At 47.9% G+C, this 12,656-nt stretch overlaps 1 protein-coding gene and 1 long non-coding RNA gene across 3 annotated transcripts in view; one reads left to right on the forward strand and one right to left on the reverse strand.

The window, feature by feature from the left end:
- LRRN2 (leucine rich repeat neuronal 2) overlaps positions 1–12,656 on the forward strand; it is a 68,619-nt gene that overhangs the window by 13,963 nt on the left and 42,000 nt on the right. The window lies entirely within an intron of this gene.
- LOC129012261 (uncharacterized) lies at positions 7,279–12,551 on the reverse strand. 2 transcript variants are annotated; one of them, XR_008493599.2, is made up of 3 exons: positions 12,362–12,551; positions 9,777–9,813; positions 7,279–9,014 (listed from the first exon to the last, which is right to left on the reverse strand). It is a non-coding gene; the product is annotated as an uncharacterized LOC129012261 (long non-coding RNA). The 2 variants fall into 2 exon arrangements; XR_008493593.2 differs by having other exon boundaries at positions 9,777–9,834; positions 12,362–12,547.

The following is a 12,656-nucleotide window of genomic DNA, read 5'->3' on the forward strand; positions in this document are numbered from 1 at the left end:
TGGACAGCTTCTTCTACCCCAGACCCAACAGTCCCACCTATCTCAGCCACTCACTTGCAAGTTCACACTCTGTATCTTGCCATCCCCTGAAAATTACCTAGCAGAGTACCCAACTTTCTGGTCATCACCTTCTGCACCTTTTAGTCTCCCAGCTTGCTTGTCCAAGGACTCCCACACCACCACTTATTTTTTAGCCAGTCAAATTTAGCAGTGGGAGGGTTGTATGACACCCCCACTCTTTAATCTCTTTGGGACCTTTGCTCCATTGGCACCTTTGCTTTTTTTTTTTTTTTTTAAACCATCAGTTACCTTCCTCTGCCTTCCCTTCTCTGAGTCCAGATAGAGTCCGTGGTCCATCATTTTTAGGAACCCTCCTGCCAATATCCTAAACTCTATTGAGCCTCTGTCTTTTTATTGTCCTAGTTTGACCAAGTCCCTGTTCTGGATTAATTGCTCTATCCACTTCTTTCTACCTGCATTCAGGAATCTGGACCCACTGGGACACACACACACACACACAGATTGCTACTTCTACAAACTCACCATCACCAACCCAACTTGCTCTTCAAAAGTGCCTGGTGTTCCTACCACGTTCCTCTGGTTCTGTCTCCCTTCAGTCTCCACAATGACTATTTCACACCTTCCTCCCCAAACCTCCGCCTCCACCCTCATGCTCAGCTGAGGACCTCACCTCCCACTTCACAGAGAGAGAGAAGTCACCAGGCAGAACTCCCCAACTTATCCCCACCAAACCCCCAAACTACCTGCCTCTGGGCCAGTCCTCTCCTCCTTCCCTCCTGTGTCTGCAGAGGCCACAGCATGGCCATCACAGGCCAGTTCTTCCACCACCCATGTTCTAGATCCTCTCCTCTGCCTTCTCAGGAACAGCCTTCTCACCATGCTCAAGTTTCTCGTGTCTTCAACAAGCAAAACAACAACAAAAACCTTCCTGAAGCCCGACTCCTCTTGCTGCCACCACACTGTCTCTCTTCTCCGTACAAGCCAAATGTCTGAAAGGGTTGGCTGCAACAGCATTCTCCATCTCTGTGCCACCCACTCCTTCCCCAGCCCTGCTTCAGTCTGGCTTCCTCCCCCATCACTCTGCTGAAGCAGCTCTCCAGATTGCTAAAGCCAGGGAACATTTTTTAGTTCTCAGAAGCATTTTCCACTCTATTTTTTTTTTGACACTTTCTTTTCCCTTGGCTTCTCTGACCCCACATTCTTGGCTTCTCTGGTACTCCTGAGTCGTCTTTGCTGACTCATCCTTCCCGTCTTGATCTTTAAATGTTGGTGTTCCTTATGGTCTGGCTCAAGGTATTCTCTTCTGATTGGATACTCTGTCCCTGGGCCATCTCAGACACACGAACAGCTTCCGTTGTCATCCACATGCAGATGACACCCAGCTTCCTAGTCGGTGTCTTTTCTTCTGAGCCCCATATCCTTATATTCACCTGCCTAGTTGACTAAGTTAGATGTCTCAAGAAACCTCAGACTTGACATACTGAAAGCCAGAGTCGTGATTCTCCTGCTACATCTCCCACTGCCTTCTCACCCGCTGCCTGATCCTCCTCCAGTGCTGCCTGTTTTGTGAATGGCATAACCTCAAACCTCAGCTCTGCACGCCACCAACTGGGAGTCACTGTCAGCTCTTCCCTTTTCTCCACCGCCTTACATCCAGCCCATCACCAGGCCCTGTCTACCTCCTAAACAGCACCTGGGTCCATCCACTCCACTCCTCCCCATCTCCACAGCCTCCACACTAGTTCAGGCTGACTTTGCCTTTTCCTCAGGCTGCTGGAATCACCTTCTCATTGGTATGGCTGTATCCACTCTTGCATCTCCAATTGTCAGAGAAGCCAAGGGAAAAGAAAGTGTCAGAAAAACAAACAAACAAACAAAAAAACAAAACAAAAACTAGAGTGGAAGTTCTTCTGAGAACTAAAAAATGTTCCCTGGCTTTAGTAACTGGGTCTCTGAATTGCTGCTGGACTGACCTTTTAAGGACACAAATCTGACCTAGTCACACTATGTTGTACTCTCAACACTCTTAAGTGATTCCCATGCTCTTTAGGATGACCAGTGGGATGGTCCCTTGTGGTATCTGACCTGTGCCTGCACTGAGGCATCCCCACTCCCCTCCCTCACGCTCTGCACTCTGCACCCTGGCCTTTTTCAGCTCTTTGACTGCTGAACTCCTTTTATCCTCCTTTTAGCCTCATGGCCTTCATGTGTGCTGTTTCCTGGCCCTTAATCACTCTTCCCATCCCTTACTTCTCCTCCCTAAATACTAGCTATCCTGCAGATCTCAGCTCAAGTAGCCCTTCCTTAGAAAAGCATCCCTGTACCTTCAGAATTTTACCAGGCCCCAGTTAAACACTCTCACAATGTCCTGTATGCTTTCTTCATAACACATATGATGATATCTAGTTATACAGTTAGGTGCTTATTAGAGAAATGTCCATCTATGCCCCTAGGCTGTGACCCTATGAGGGTAGAGACCCTATCTGTTGTATTATTGTATCATTGGTGTCTGGCACAGATTTGGCTTCCAGAAAATCTTGGGAGAGTGAATTCATCCATGAGAGGTCTTTAAATACAAAAAGGATCCATGAAAAAGTCCAAAAGGAAAGCTATTCCTTGTGTGTGGCATTGGTAGACCAGAAGACCATACTCCTGCTCCCTTCCCTTCCCTGTCTTTCCCCAACCAAAGATTCAGAAGTCATTCACTTTGAGTTTCCAGTGTAGGCTCCTCCTCACCAATAGATTTTTCAGGAACAATAGCATTAATCTTTCACATGTGAAAAGCTATTTACAGTCAGGCGCAGTGGCTCATGCCTATAATCCCAGAACTCTGGGGAGGCTGAGGCGGGAGGATCACTTGAGGCCAGGAGTTCAAGACCAGCCTGGGCAACATAGTGAGACCCCATCTCTACAAAAGATTTAAAAATTAGCCAGGTGTAGTGGCCAGAGCCTGTAGTTCCAGCTACTTGGGAGACTGAGGCAGGAGGTTCGCTTGAGCCCTGGAGGTCAAGGCTGCAGTGAGCTAGGGTAGCACCACTGCACTCTAGCCTGTGCGACAGAGTGAGACCCTGCCTCAAAAACAAGAAGAAAAACTATTTACAACCTACAAAACTCTTTCACATATATTATGGTGTTTGATTTTTTTCTTTGTCCTTAGAGCCACACCCATGAGGAAGCTGGTGTGTGTATTATGATCACCTGTTTCACAGTGAAGCAAACTGCAGCCCAGAGAGGAGTGGTGGCTTGCCCACAGTCACATGGCTGATCAGTGAAGAGCTAGACTTGGGCCTGGTACTCAGGCCCCACTTCCATGCTCTTTTTTGAGACAGAGTCTTGCTCTGTCACCCAGGCTGGAGTGCAATGGCATGATCTTGGCTCACTGCAACCTCTGCCTCCCGGGTTCAAGTGATTCTCCTAGCTCAGCCTCCCAAGTAGCTGGGTCCACAAGCACCCACCACCACACCCGGCTAATCTTTGTATTTTTAGTAGAGATGGGGTTTCACCATGTTGGCTAGGCTGGTCTCGAACTCCTCATCTCAAATGATCTGCCCACCTCAGCCTCCCAAAGTACTGGGATTACAGGTGTGAGTCACCGCGCCTGGACTTTCCATGCTGTCTCTACTGCTACATATCCATGCTTTATAGAAAAGAGACTGCTGCAAGTTCAAATTATCCACAGTAGTGGAAGGGGGAGTGGCACCACAAACAAACACCACCACCCACAGGGGCTGGGAAGAAGGTGGGTCTGCAATGTCATGTGCAGTTTGGTTTGGAGCAGACCAAGTTGGCTTGGTGGGGCCAGCACTGGCCTCTTGCTTTTCTCAGATCTTCATAGGTCTATGAGGATTCATTCCATGCCAGGAATGGAGTACTCTGGAAGAGGAGTGCCCAGAGAGTCCACAGAGTGAGGAACGAGGATGGTCAAAGCTGAGGGAAGACAGTGGCTTGTCACCGCAGACTCCAGGAGGATAACGTGCGAGCTCTTAAGACATGCACACCCTCCCTGGCGTGGCTTCTGCCTACTTTGCCAGCCTCTTCCTCCAGCCCTCACTGCCTCCCAGATGCCCAAGTTAAAGCAGTTGTCCCCAGTTGCTCAGACATCTCATGTGGCTTCACACCTCTGAGCTTTTCTCGGACCGTTCCTTCTGCCTGGGTGCCCTTCACAGTCCCCTCTCCTGGCTGACTCTTACCAGACTTCAATACTCAGCTCTAGTGGCATCTTTTCCAGGAAACCCTCCCTAAAGCCCTGAGAACTCCTCCCATGAACTGAGCACATTCAGCACATTCTATTAAAAGTCTCTCTTTGCTGGGTCTTTCTCTTCTGCTGGATTAGCAACTCCTCAAAAACAGAGACTGTGAGCTATTTATATGGGCACTCCCAGTGTCCCACATGTAGTAGTAATAAAATCACAACATATATCGAAGGTTTACTATGTACTAGATGCTATTTAAGTGCTTTATATTAACTCATTGAATCCTCGGAATAACCATATGATGTATGTTTTGCACCCTATTTTTTAAATTGTTGCTTTTTAACCTTTTAAAAAAAGTATGGATTAACTGGAGATGCAAAGAAATGTACAGACAAGTCCACAGTACCCTTCATCCAGCATCCCCCAGGGCCAAAATCTTGCCTAATTATAGTGTAGTGTCAAAACAATGAAATTGACATTGGTATAACCCTAGAGTTTATCTGAATTTCACCAGTTATACATGCACTCCTTTGTGTGTGCCTGGTTTTGTGTAAATCCACCACAATCAAGCTACTTAACCACACCATCACAGGTCTCCGTTGTGCTTCCCCTGTATAGCCATGCTACGCCATCTCGCACTCTGTCAGCCACTCAGCTATTCTTCATCTCTATAATTATGTTGTTTCACAGTTGTTATATAAATGGGAACATTGAGTCTGTAATTTTTTGCTGTTGGCTTTTTTTTTTTTTTTTTGGAGACAGAGTTTCACTCTGGCGTCCAGGCTGGAGTGCAGTGGCATGATCTTGGCTCACTGCAACCTCTGCCTCCCAGGTTCAAGCAATTCTCCGGCCTCAGCCTCCCGAGTAGCTGGGATTACAGGTGCGGGCCACCAAGCCTGGCTAATTTTTTGTATTTTTAGTAGAGACTGGGTTTCACCATGATGGCCAGGCTGGTCTCAAATTCCTGACCTAAAGTGATCCGTCTGCTTTGGCCTCCCAAAGAGCTGGGATTACAGGCGTGAGCCACCACACCCAGTGGCTTTTTTTGTATTCAGCATAATTTCCTTGAGGTTCATCCAAGTAGTTGCCTATATCAGTAGTTAGTTTGTTCTTTTTTGTCACCATGTAGTATAACATGATAGGGATGTGCCACAATTATTTAACCATCCACCCACTGAAGGGCATTGGCATTACCTCGTTTTGCAAGTGAGAAAGCTAACTGGCCCAGGATCGCATGACTAGCGAGTGGCACTTAATAAGTGTTTAGCAATAAGCGCCTAACAGACATTTATTGTACGAGCGCAACTGAATGAGGGTACTTTATGCTCTTCACTTAGCACCTAGCATGGTGTTTTACACATAGTAGGTGCTCAATAAATGTTTGCCAGTGAGGATATGGATGAGCTGGCATTTATATTTACGTAACTAGCATCATGACCAACTTATTCCTATGCCTAGCCATTCACAGGAGAGGAATATGTCCTTCTCAGTATCTTACACTTTTCATTTTACTTAGAATATCAGGAAAGGAAAATTGGGGCAGTAAATATGACCACATACAGGGCTGGCATTTTATTGCCTAAAATGCCCAGAGCTTTTGGTTCCAAATTAATATATGCCATCTTTTCATAGTATTTTGCATCTAATTTGCAGGTTGCTCATTTTATCAAAATGCAAAGCAACCCTTCCAACTCCTGCTTCTTCCTGTACCACCACCCTCCCAGCAGGTGCTGGGTCAGGCTGTGCCGACGCAGTCTGCAGAAACAATTGGTTGGGTTCCGAAAGTGTCCATGCTAAGCTGAAAAGTCTACTGGGGTGTTTTTGCTTGTGGAAGCAGTGAGTTATTTTCACTCAGCGGGGACCTCAGGAGGTTTAATTGCAGAGGATTTGTGGAGCTGTTGGAAGTCCTCAACCTCAGGTGTGAAGAGCCAAATGTGATTAAGTGATTGGAAAGGAACCACAAGTTGGACTAGTCTCTGTCCTGGGCACAGCGCCCAGGAGATGGGCTTGCTCGAGAAGCTCCCACTGTCCCTTTGAAGAGTGAGGTGACAAGAGAGCCAACCCCAGCCTCCAGGGACACATTGGAGATAAGTGGGGTCTCCAGGGTGGGCCTTTCACAGAGAGTGTCCTGTGGCCTCAAGGGGAACCCATGGTTTTGGCCAATCAAGGCCTTACCATGGGCCACAAGTAGGAGGGACAGATAAAAAGGGTAAAACTGTGGGCCTTGACCTCAAGCAACTACTAATGATGTCGACTCACCCCCAAAGCAATTAAGGGCTGGCTGTGGGGGTGCTCATACCTGTAATCCCAGTACTTTGGAAGGCGGAGGTGGGAGGATCACTTAGAGCCCAGGAGTTCAAGACCAGCCTGGGTGACAGAAGGAGAACCTGTCTCCAAAAAAATAAAAAGGAAAAATGGACTTTAAAGAAGTTTTGGCCTTTTGGCGGGCCATGTGGGATTGTGCCCTGAGACCCCCAGGAATGCATGATCACTCTGTTGTTAGGGGCAATTCTTTTTAAATTTTTTTTTCTTTCATGTCCATCTGTGATCCAAGTTAGGGGCAATTCAAAGGAGGAGTTGAAGCATTATCTTCCTAAAGAGAATGGAACCTCACCTGGGAAGACGAAATGGACTGCTGGGGAGGATAGACTGGTGAGGAAGTGGGAGCAGTATTGGGGTAGAGAGGGTGACGTGTCTGATTTAGGACACTGTTCTAGGGAGTCATGGGGAACTTTGGTACTTTAAGGAACTGAATGGGATTTTATTAAAGAGCTGACCATCAGGCTACTGCAGAGTGTAATGAGAGACCAGATGAGGCTGTAAAGAGGGACCATAATGGGGAGTGGAGGATGGGCCTGCCGGATGGCAGAGGACTGACCCCAGAGGGAGAATGGGCACAAGGCAGGCGCAGAAGACGGGGAGGGACTTCCAAGAAGGAAGTTGGTAGCGTGGCAGACCATCCCATCAAGAGCTTCCCGAGGCTGAAAGCTGCAAAAATGCTGTTGGATTGAGAAGAGCTGTGAGATTGAAAATTAATTCACAGGGGCTTAAGCAAGAAGGGTCTGTGCTTAGAAGGAATAACAGGCAAAAGGGGCATTTTTATTGTTATTTTTAAAAGTGGAGAGAGGGTAAGCAAAGGAGTGAGTTTCCTGAGGAGGTGGGAAGGGATGAGGTTGGTTTTAAAATTCCTCTTCCCTTAAGTCAGAGTGGAGGGAGAGAATGAACGAGCTGCGCAGAGGTGTGGGAAGCACAGTGATGGAGGGCAAAGGGGGTCACACCACCATCTCCATCTCCATCGGCCTCAGGAGGTCAGGCAAGGCAATCTGTTCTGAGGACGGGGTGCAGGTGGGGAGCACGGTGAGGGGCAGATCCAGAAAAGGACTGTGCAGAGGTGCCGGGGCAGCTGCAGGGGAGGAATAAAGGGATTGCAGCAGAGAGGATTGGTTGAAGCTGGAATCATGAATGCATAATAGTGCTGGCGGCTTCTGTGTTTTCTTCTGCAATGCTTTGTGGGGAAAGAAACAGAGCTGGGTGGGGAGAATTTCTAATTTTTTAATTGAGGCAGGGGCAGCAATGACCTCAGTAACCTTCTTCTCATTTTGTGGGGCCTAGGCTGCCCAGCCTTCTGCAGAGAGACACCCTTCTATCCCCACCAGCCTGGCCTCTTCCTGTGGGCAGCCCAGTGGGGAAGCCCACTCACCTGTCTTTGCTGTCTGGGGGAGCTCTCCACTTTTCAGAGCTTGTGGTCATTTCTCCTTGGCCTGATGTATCAGTGGATCCAGTTCTAAAAGAGTCCCATTTGCCTTCCATTGTTCCCTGTGCACTGTTTTCATTTTTCTCCCCTCATCGATCTTGCGACAGCAGCGTAATAGCCTCCAAGAGGGTCAGACTGGGAAGATGAATGCTGGCCTGTGGAGGACTGCATCCTGCCTCTCCATTAGTGAGGTGATGGAAGGCAGGGAGCAGAGAATGGATAATCCAAGGAAACACAAACAGACACAACAAGCAGCACACAGGATAACCTACACAGCATTTCCTCTTGTGCTTGGAGTGTGCTGTGATGACTTGAGAGCCACCGATTTGCCGGTCTAATTAAGTCTGATTCGGACAATGTGGGTTGCATTTCCCAGGGTACAGAGGGCAGTGAGGAGAAACCAGGCTGGGCTAAAAATGTTTGCTTGGGGAGAAGCCACCAAGTGAAGGATCCCCATGTGCATGCACAAGCAGACAGGAGAGCCTGTGATGGCTGCCACTATTTGAAGACTTGGTGCATTAAATGGGCCCAGATACCCACAGGTCACCCCAGAACACAGCTCCCTACTCAGTGTACTCCTCACATGTTGTGTGTTAACTCCTTCCTGGCCAAGTCAACCAAGCACAATAGTTGGGAAAGTTTCTCATGAGTAGTGCCAGGGTGGTGATCCGGTACAGTTTATCCCTGTTCTTGCTGATATGCTCCAGGTCCATGAGCTGATGCTTCCAGGTACTTTCTGCCAGAGGAGCCATGAAGACTCCCAGGGGCCACTGCCCTGCCCTTCTGCCCAGTATCAGTTGATGCTTCCTTGGTGCCATTGGCAACAGTTCATGGTCCAAATGGGGGTTGGAGGGGAGAGTCCCTGAGGCAGACAGAGGGCAGATTATAGAAGTAATAGCCTAAAAGCCCCCTGGAAATGAACTATTTGAGGAAACATGAGTTCTGGTCTCCATGTCCTGTGCAATCTTGAGCTGCTCACCAAAGCTTTCTGGGCCTCCATTTCCCCTCTGAGGCCTTTTTTTTCCAGCTCAGTCCCCCGAGCCATCCTGAGAAGAGAAAGGAGTTTAGTTAAACCAGTTTCTAGTGATCATGAAACCAGGCTGTAAGTAGGGAGGGACATCTTCAAATTCTCCTGGGTTTATGACAGGGCTGGAGTATGTTTTCAAGTGTCCGGATAAGATATTGTGGCAAATTTACTCATCAAATGTGTATTTAGGTCCCAGTTCCCAGATGCTTATTAGCTATTTGACCTTGGACAAGTTGTTCTTTACCTGAAGACCAATTGTTCATCCATAGAACAGAACTTATACCTGCCTCACACATGTTTGTGAAAATCAAATAAGATAATTTGTGAGAAAGCATTTTGCAAGTTCATAAATGTCCCATCACTGTAGCAGGCTGAGAGGGAGAGGTAGCAGGGAACATGAAAAGATCGTGGGACTCGAGTCATATGGAGCCGAGTTCAGATTCCACTGTGAGTTGTGGCCTTGGACAAGTTGGTGAACTTCTCTTAGTCTTAGTTTCGTCATCTCTAAAGTTGACATAAGTAAATTATGCCAGAGAATTGCCAGAGAATTACCGGAGGATTAAATGGGATGGTGTTTGTAAAGAGTCTGGCATACGGTAGATGCCCCTGCCCCTTTTCCCACTCCCTGTATGTAGCTCCCCCTCAGTATATCCCAGCTCTCCCAGGCCCTCAAGTCAAGGACAGCTCAAGTCATTATTTGCCCACATTTTCAAATGCTCAGACTATCCTGGCATTTGTCTATGGAAGTACCACGTTGTCTACACCCTCCCCAAGGTCTCACCTGTAGCCGTGGGTCTTCAGTCTTGGGTTCCTTCTTCCTGTTGGACAGAAGGTGCCTGCTGAAGATACAGAACTGATCACATCAGGTCTCCAGACCCTGCAGAGGGATCAGGCTATTCCATGAAACTCCACCTCTGCTGGGGACCAGCTTTCCACAGCGGCTACCCTTCCTGAGCCAAAGCCACTCCATGAGGTTTGCCCCGCCATCCTGGGGCAGGGTGCCCAGGGTGCAGGGGTGCAGGGGCACAGGAAAGTGTTCTTTGCTCAGAGAGATTCTCATCCCTGATGAGAAGATCCACTCCCTGTCCTGGTCCTTCTTAGCCCAGAGAGCAGCCCCTCATTTCCTGCTACCACTTTTGCTGTCCTCACCGTACTTTCTCTATGCTGCAGCGTAGCCAACCTCTAACCCTCCCTGCCAAGGGCATCCGGGAGCCCTCAGCCACCCAGCTGCCCCTCATGGCTCCCAGCAGGATGGTGCTTAGGCCATCTAACTGGGCAGATGTTCAAGCCCCTGTGTGGTCTTTTCTAGTCTGTGGAACACCTGTCTCAAGATCACCCTTGGGGGTGTGGGGCACTCAGATGCAGATTCCCAACAGAACTTCAGACCAACTAGATTCCAGGCTGGCCAGAAATCTGCATTGTAGATAAGCTCCCACAGGATTCTTATGTACAGGAAAGTTTGAAAACCATTGGTGTGACTTTTCCCCCCATTTTTATTGAGGTAGAACTCATATAGTGAAGCAAACAAATCATGTGGGCAACCTGAGTTTGAATATGGGGTATACAACATCCCCATATTACCACTCCCAAATCAAGATATAAAACAACATGTAGAACATTTCTAGCCCCCTAAAAGCCTCTCTTACACTCAGCGTTCTAGCAGCGTAGACCTAGTTTAGCCTGTTTTTGAATTTCATGTGAATGAAGTATTTGTATTCTTTTGCTCCACATTGTATCACTTCTGCCCAGTCTTAAAAGTACAAACAACTCCTCTTCCATCCCATGTACCTTACTGTCTTCTGATAGAGAGAAAAAAATTAATCAATCAATCAATCAACCAAATTTTTCAGGACCTAGCTCTAACACCCTCTCATTGCAGTTTCCTCCATCTTCCCCTCCTCAGGCCTTGGGGAGATCACATTTGGCCCCTATCCTCCAAACATTAGTGCCTCCAGAGGCCCAGGAGCCATCACCAATGCTGCTGTGGAGGACCTGGGCCCACTCGCCTGCCAGTCCCTCTGTAGACAGCTACTGGGACACTCATTTGTAGTATATGGCTTGCCAGAGAGTCCAGGCACATTCCAGATGAAATTGGCCAATTTAAGCTACAAATGAAAAGACAAATGAGATGGAAATTGCACAGAACAAGCCTGCTTCTCATCAGGAGGTGTCAGTTCTGACATTTGGAGTTGTGCAACCTATTTAGGCCTGTCCCTGCCACTGAGGTCAGAAGGGCTTTCCCAAGGATGGGAAACACCACCTCCTTCACACGCACAGCCAGGCAGAAGAGCAGCCCAAGAGGCTCTAAGACGAAGTGAGAGAGAGAGAGTATGTGTGTGTCTGTGTAAGGTGGGGAGAAGGGGGAAAGTAGAGGACACAAGGCAGATACCTCAGAAGCAAGGCAATAAAGAAAGAGGATTTATCATTCCAAAAAGGAAAAAAATATTTTGGACATCTGCTATTTACTAGGCCCCATTCTAGGTGTTCAGACTGTCAAGATGAACAAGACCTGCCCTTAAGGAACTCCCAGCCCAGAGGAGGAAAAGAAAGAAAGTGAGATGATGGGGATGACAACACAAAAGGCAAGGGGAGATGGAGGCACATTTATAAACAGGAGGAAGGACAGCTGGAAGGAGAAACGAGGGTGGACGGGAGACCTGGAGAGGAGCAGGAGCCCTGTGAACAAGCCAAGGGTATGGAGCTTGGCCTGCTGTCGCCCCCTGGACCAGGGAGAAGCAGCCTTGAGGGTCCTCTGGAAAGAGACAGCTCACAGATGCCTTTACAGGCATCAACTCATTGGTTCTTGGTAAAGTGTCAAGGAGTGGGCCTGGCAGGGAGTTCACCAATCCAGTGAATGGGGCAAACCAATAAACAAAATATCTGGATGATGGCTTATTCTCTATTATGTAAAGAGGGGCCAATGAGCCAGGAGTTCTTAGTCCCTGGGTCTCTGTCTCATCTACTATTTTTTGTTGAGTTTAGTGAGTTGCAGAGAGTCCAGGAATGCAAATTTGTTTTCATATGGATCCAAGCTAAATACAGTTTTAGTAATAATAATAGCAAACACTTATAAGGCACTTACCATGAGCCAGGCTGTTTTAAACACTTCACACATATTAACTCATTTGCATAGTAAATACGCTGGGGAAAAAAATCCTACAATGCATTTCAAAGCCAAACACAAGTGACTTTTAAACTATCTGTCACACACACACACACACCCGAAAGTGGATTATGAACTGTTGACCACCTTAAACCTCATTCTCTTAGGTGGCCATAAGACAGATGTCCTGGGAGGCTGGATTTGGAAAGCCGTTCCAGGAGCACTTGAATAATTCCAGATTTCAGTGGGCCAAACAGGCTTACCCTCTCCCTCCTCCTCCTCTGAGCTGGAGCACTTCAGGCCAGGCTCCATGCAGGGTGCTCAGGCTGGACGGAGACCCTGGAGACTGTCATTAGGGTAGGTGTGGCCCTCTCTCCAGGGTCTGCTCCCTGTCCATTACCAGAGCCAGAATCCATGTGCATTGCACCATTGTGGATGTTGCTAAGCCTAATTGCTACCAGGGAAATAGTTTCCATAGTGACAGAGGTACAGTAGGCCCTTGACATTCTCAAGGGATACATCATAGCCCTTCATGAATCCATGGATTAGAGACTACCA

Source organism: Pongo pygmaeus, chromosome 1, assembly GCF_028885625.2.
Source record: "Pongo pygmaeus isolate AG05252 chromosome 1, NHGRI_mPonPyg2-v2.0_pri, whole genome shotgun sequence".
NCBI classification, from domain to species: Eukaryota; Metazoa; Chordata; class Mammalia; order Primates; family Hominidae; genus Pongo; species Pongo pygmaeus.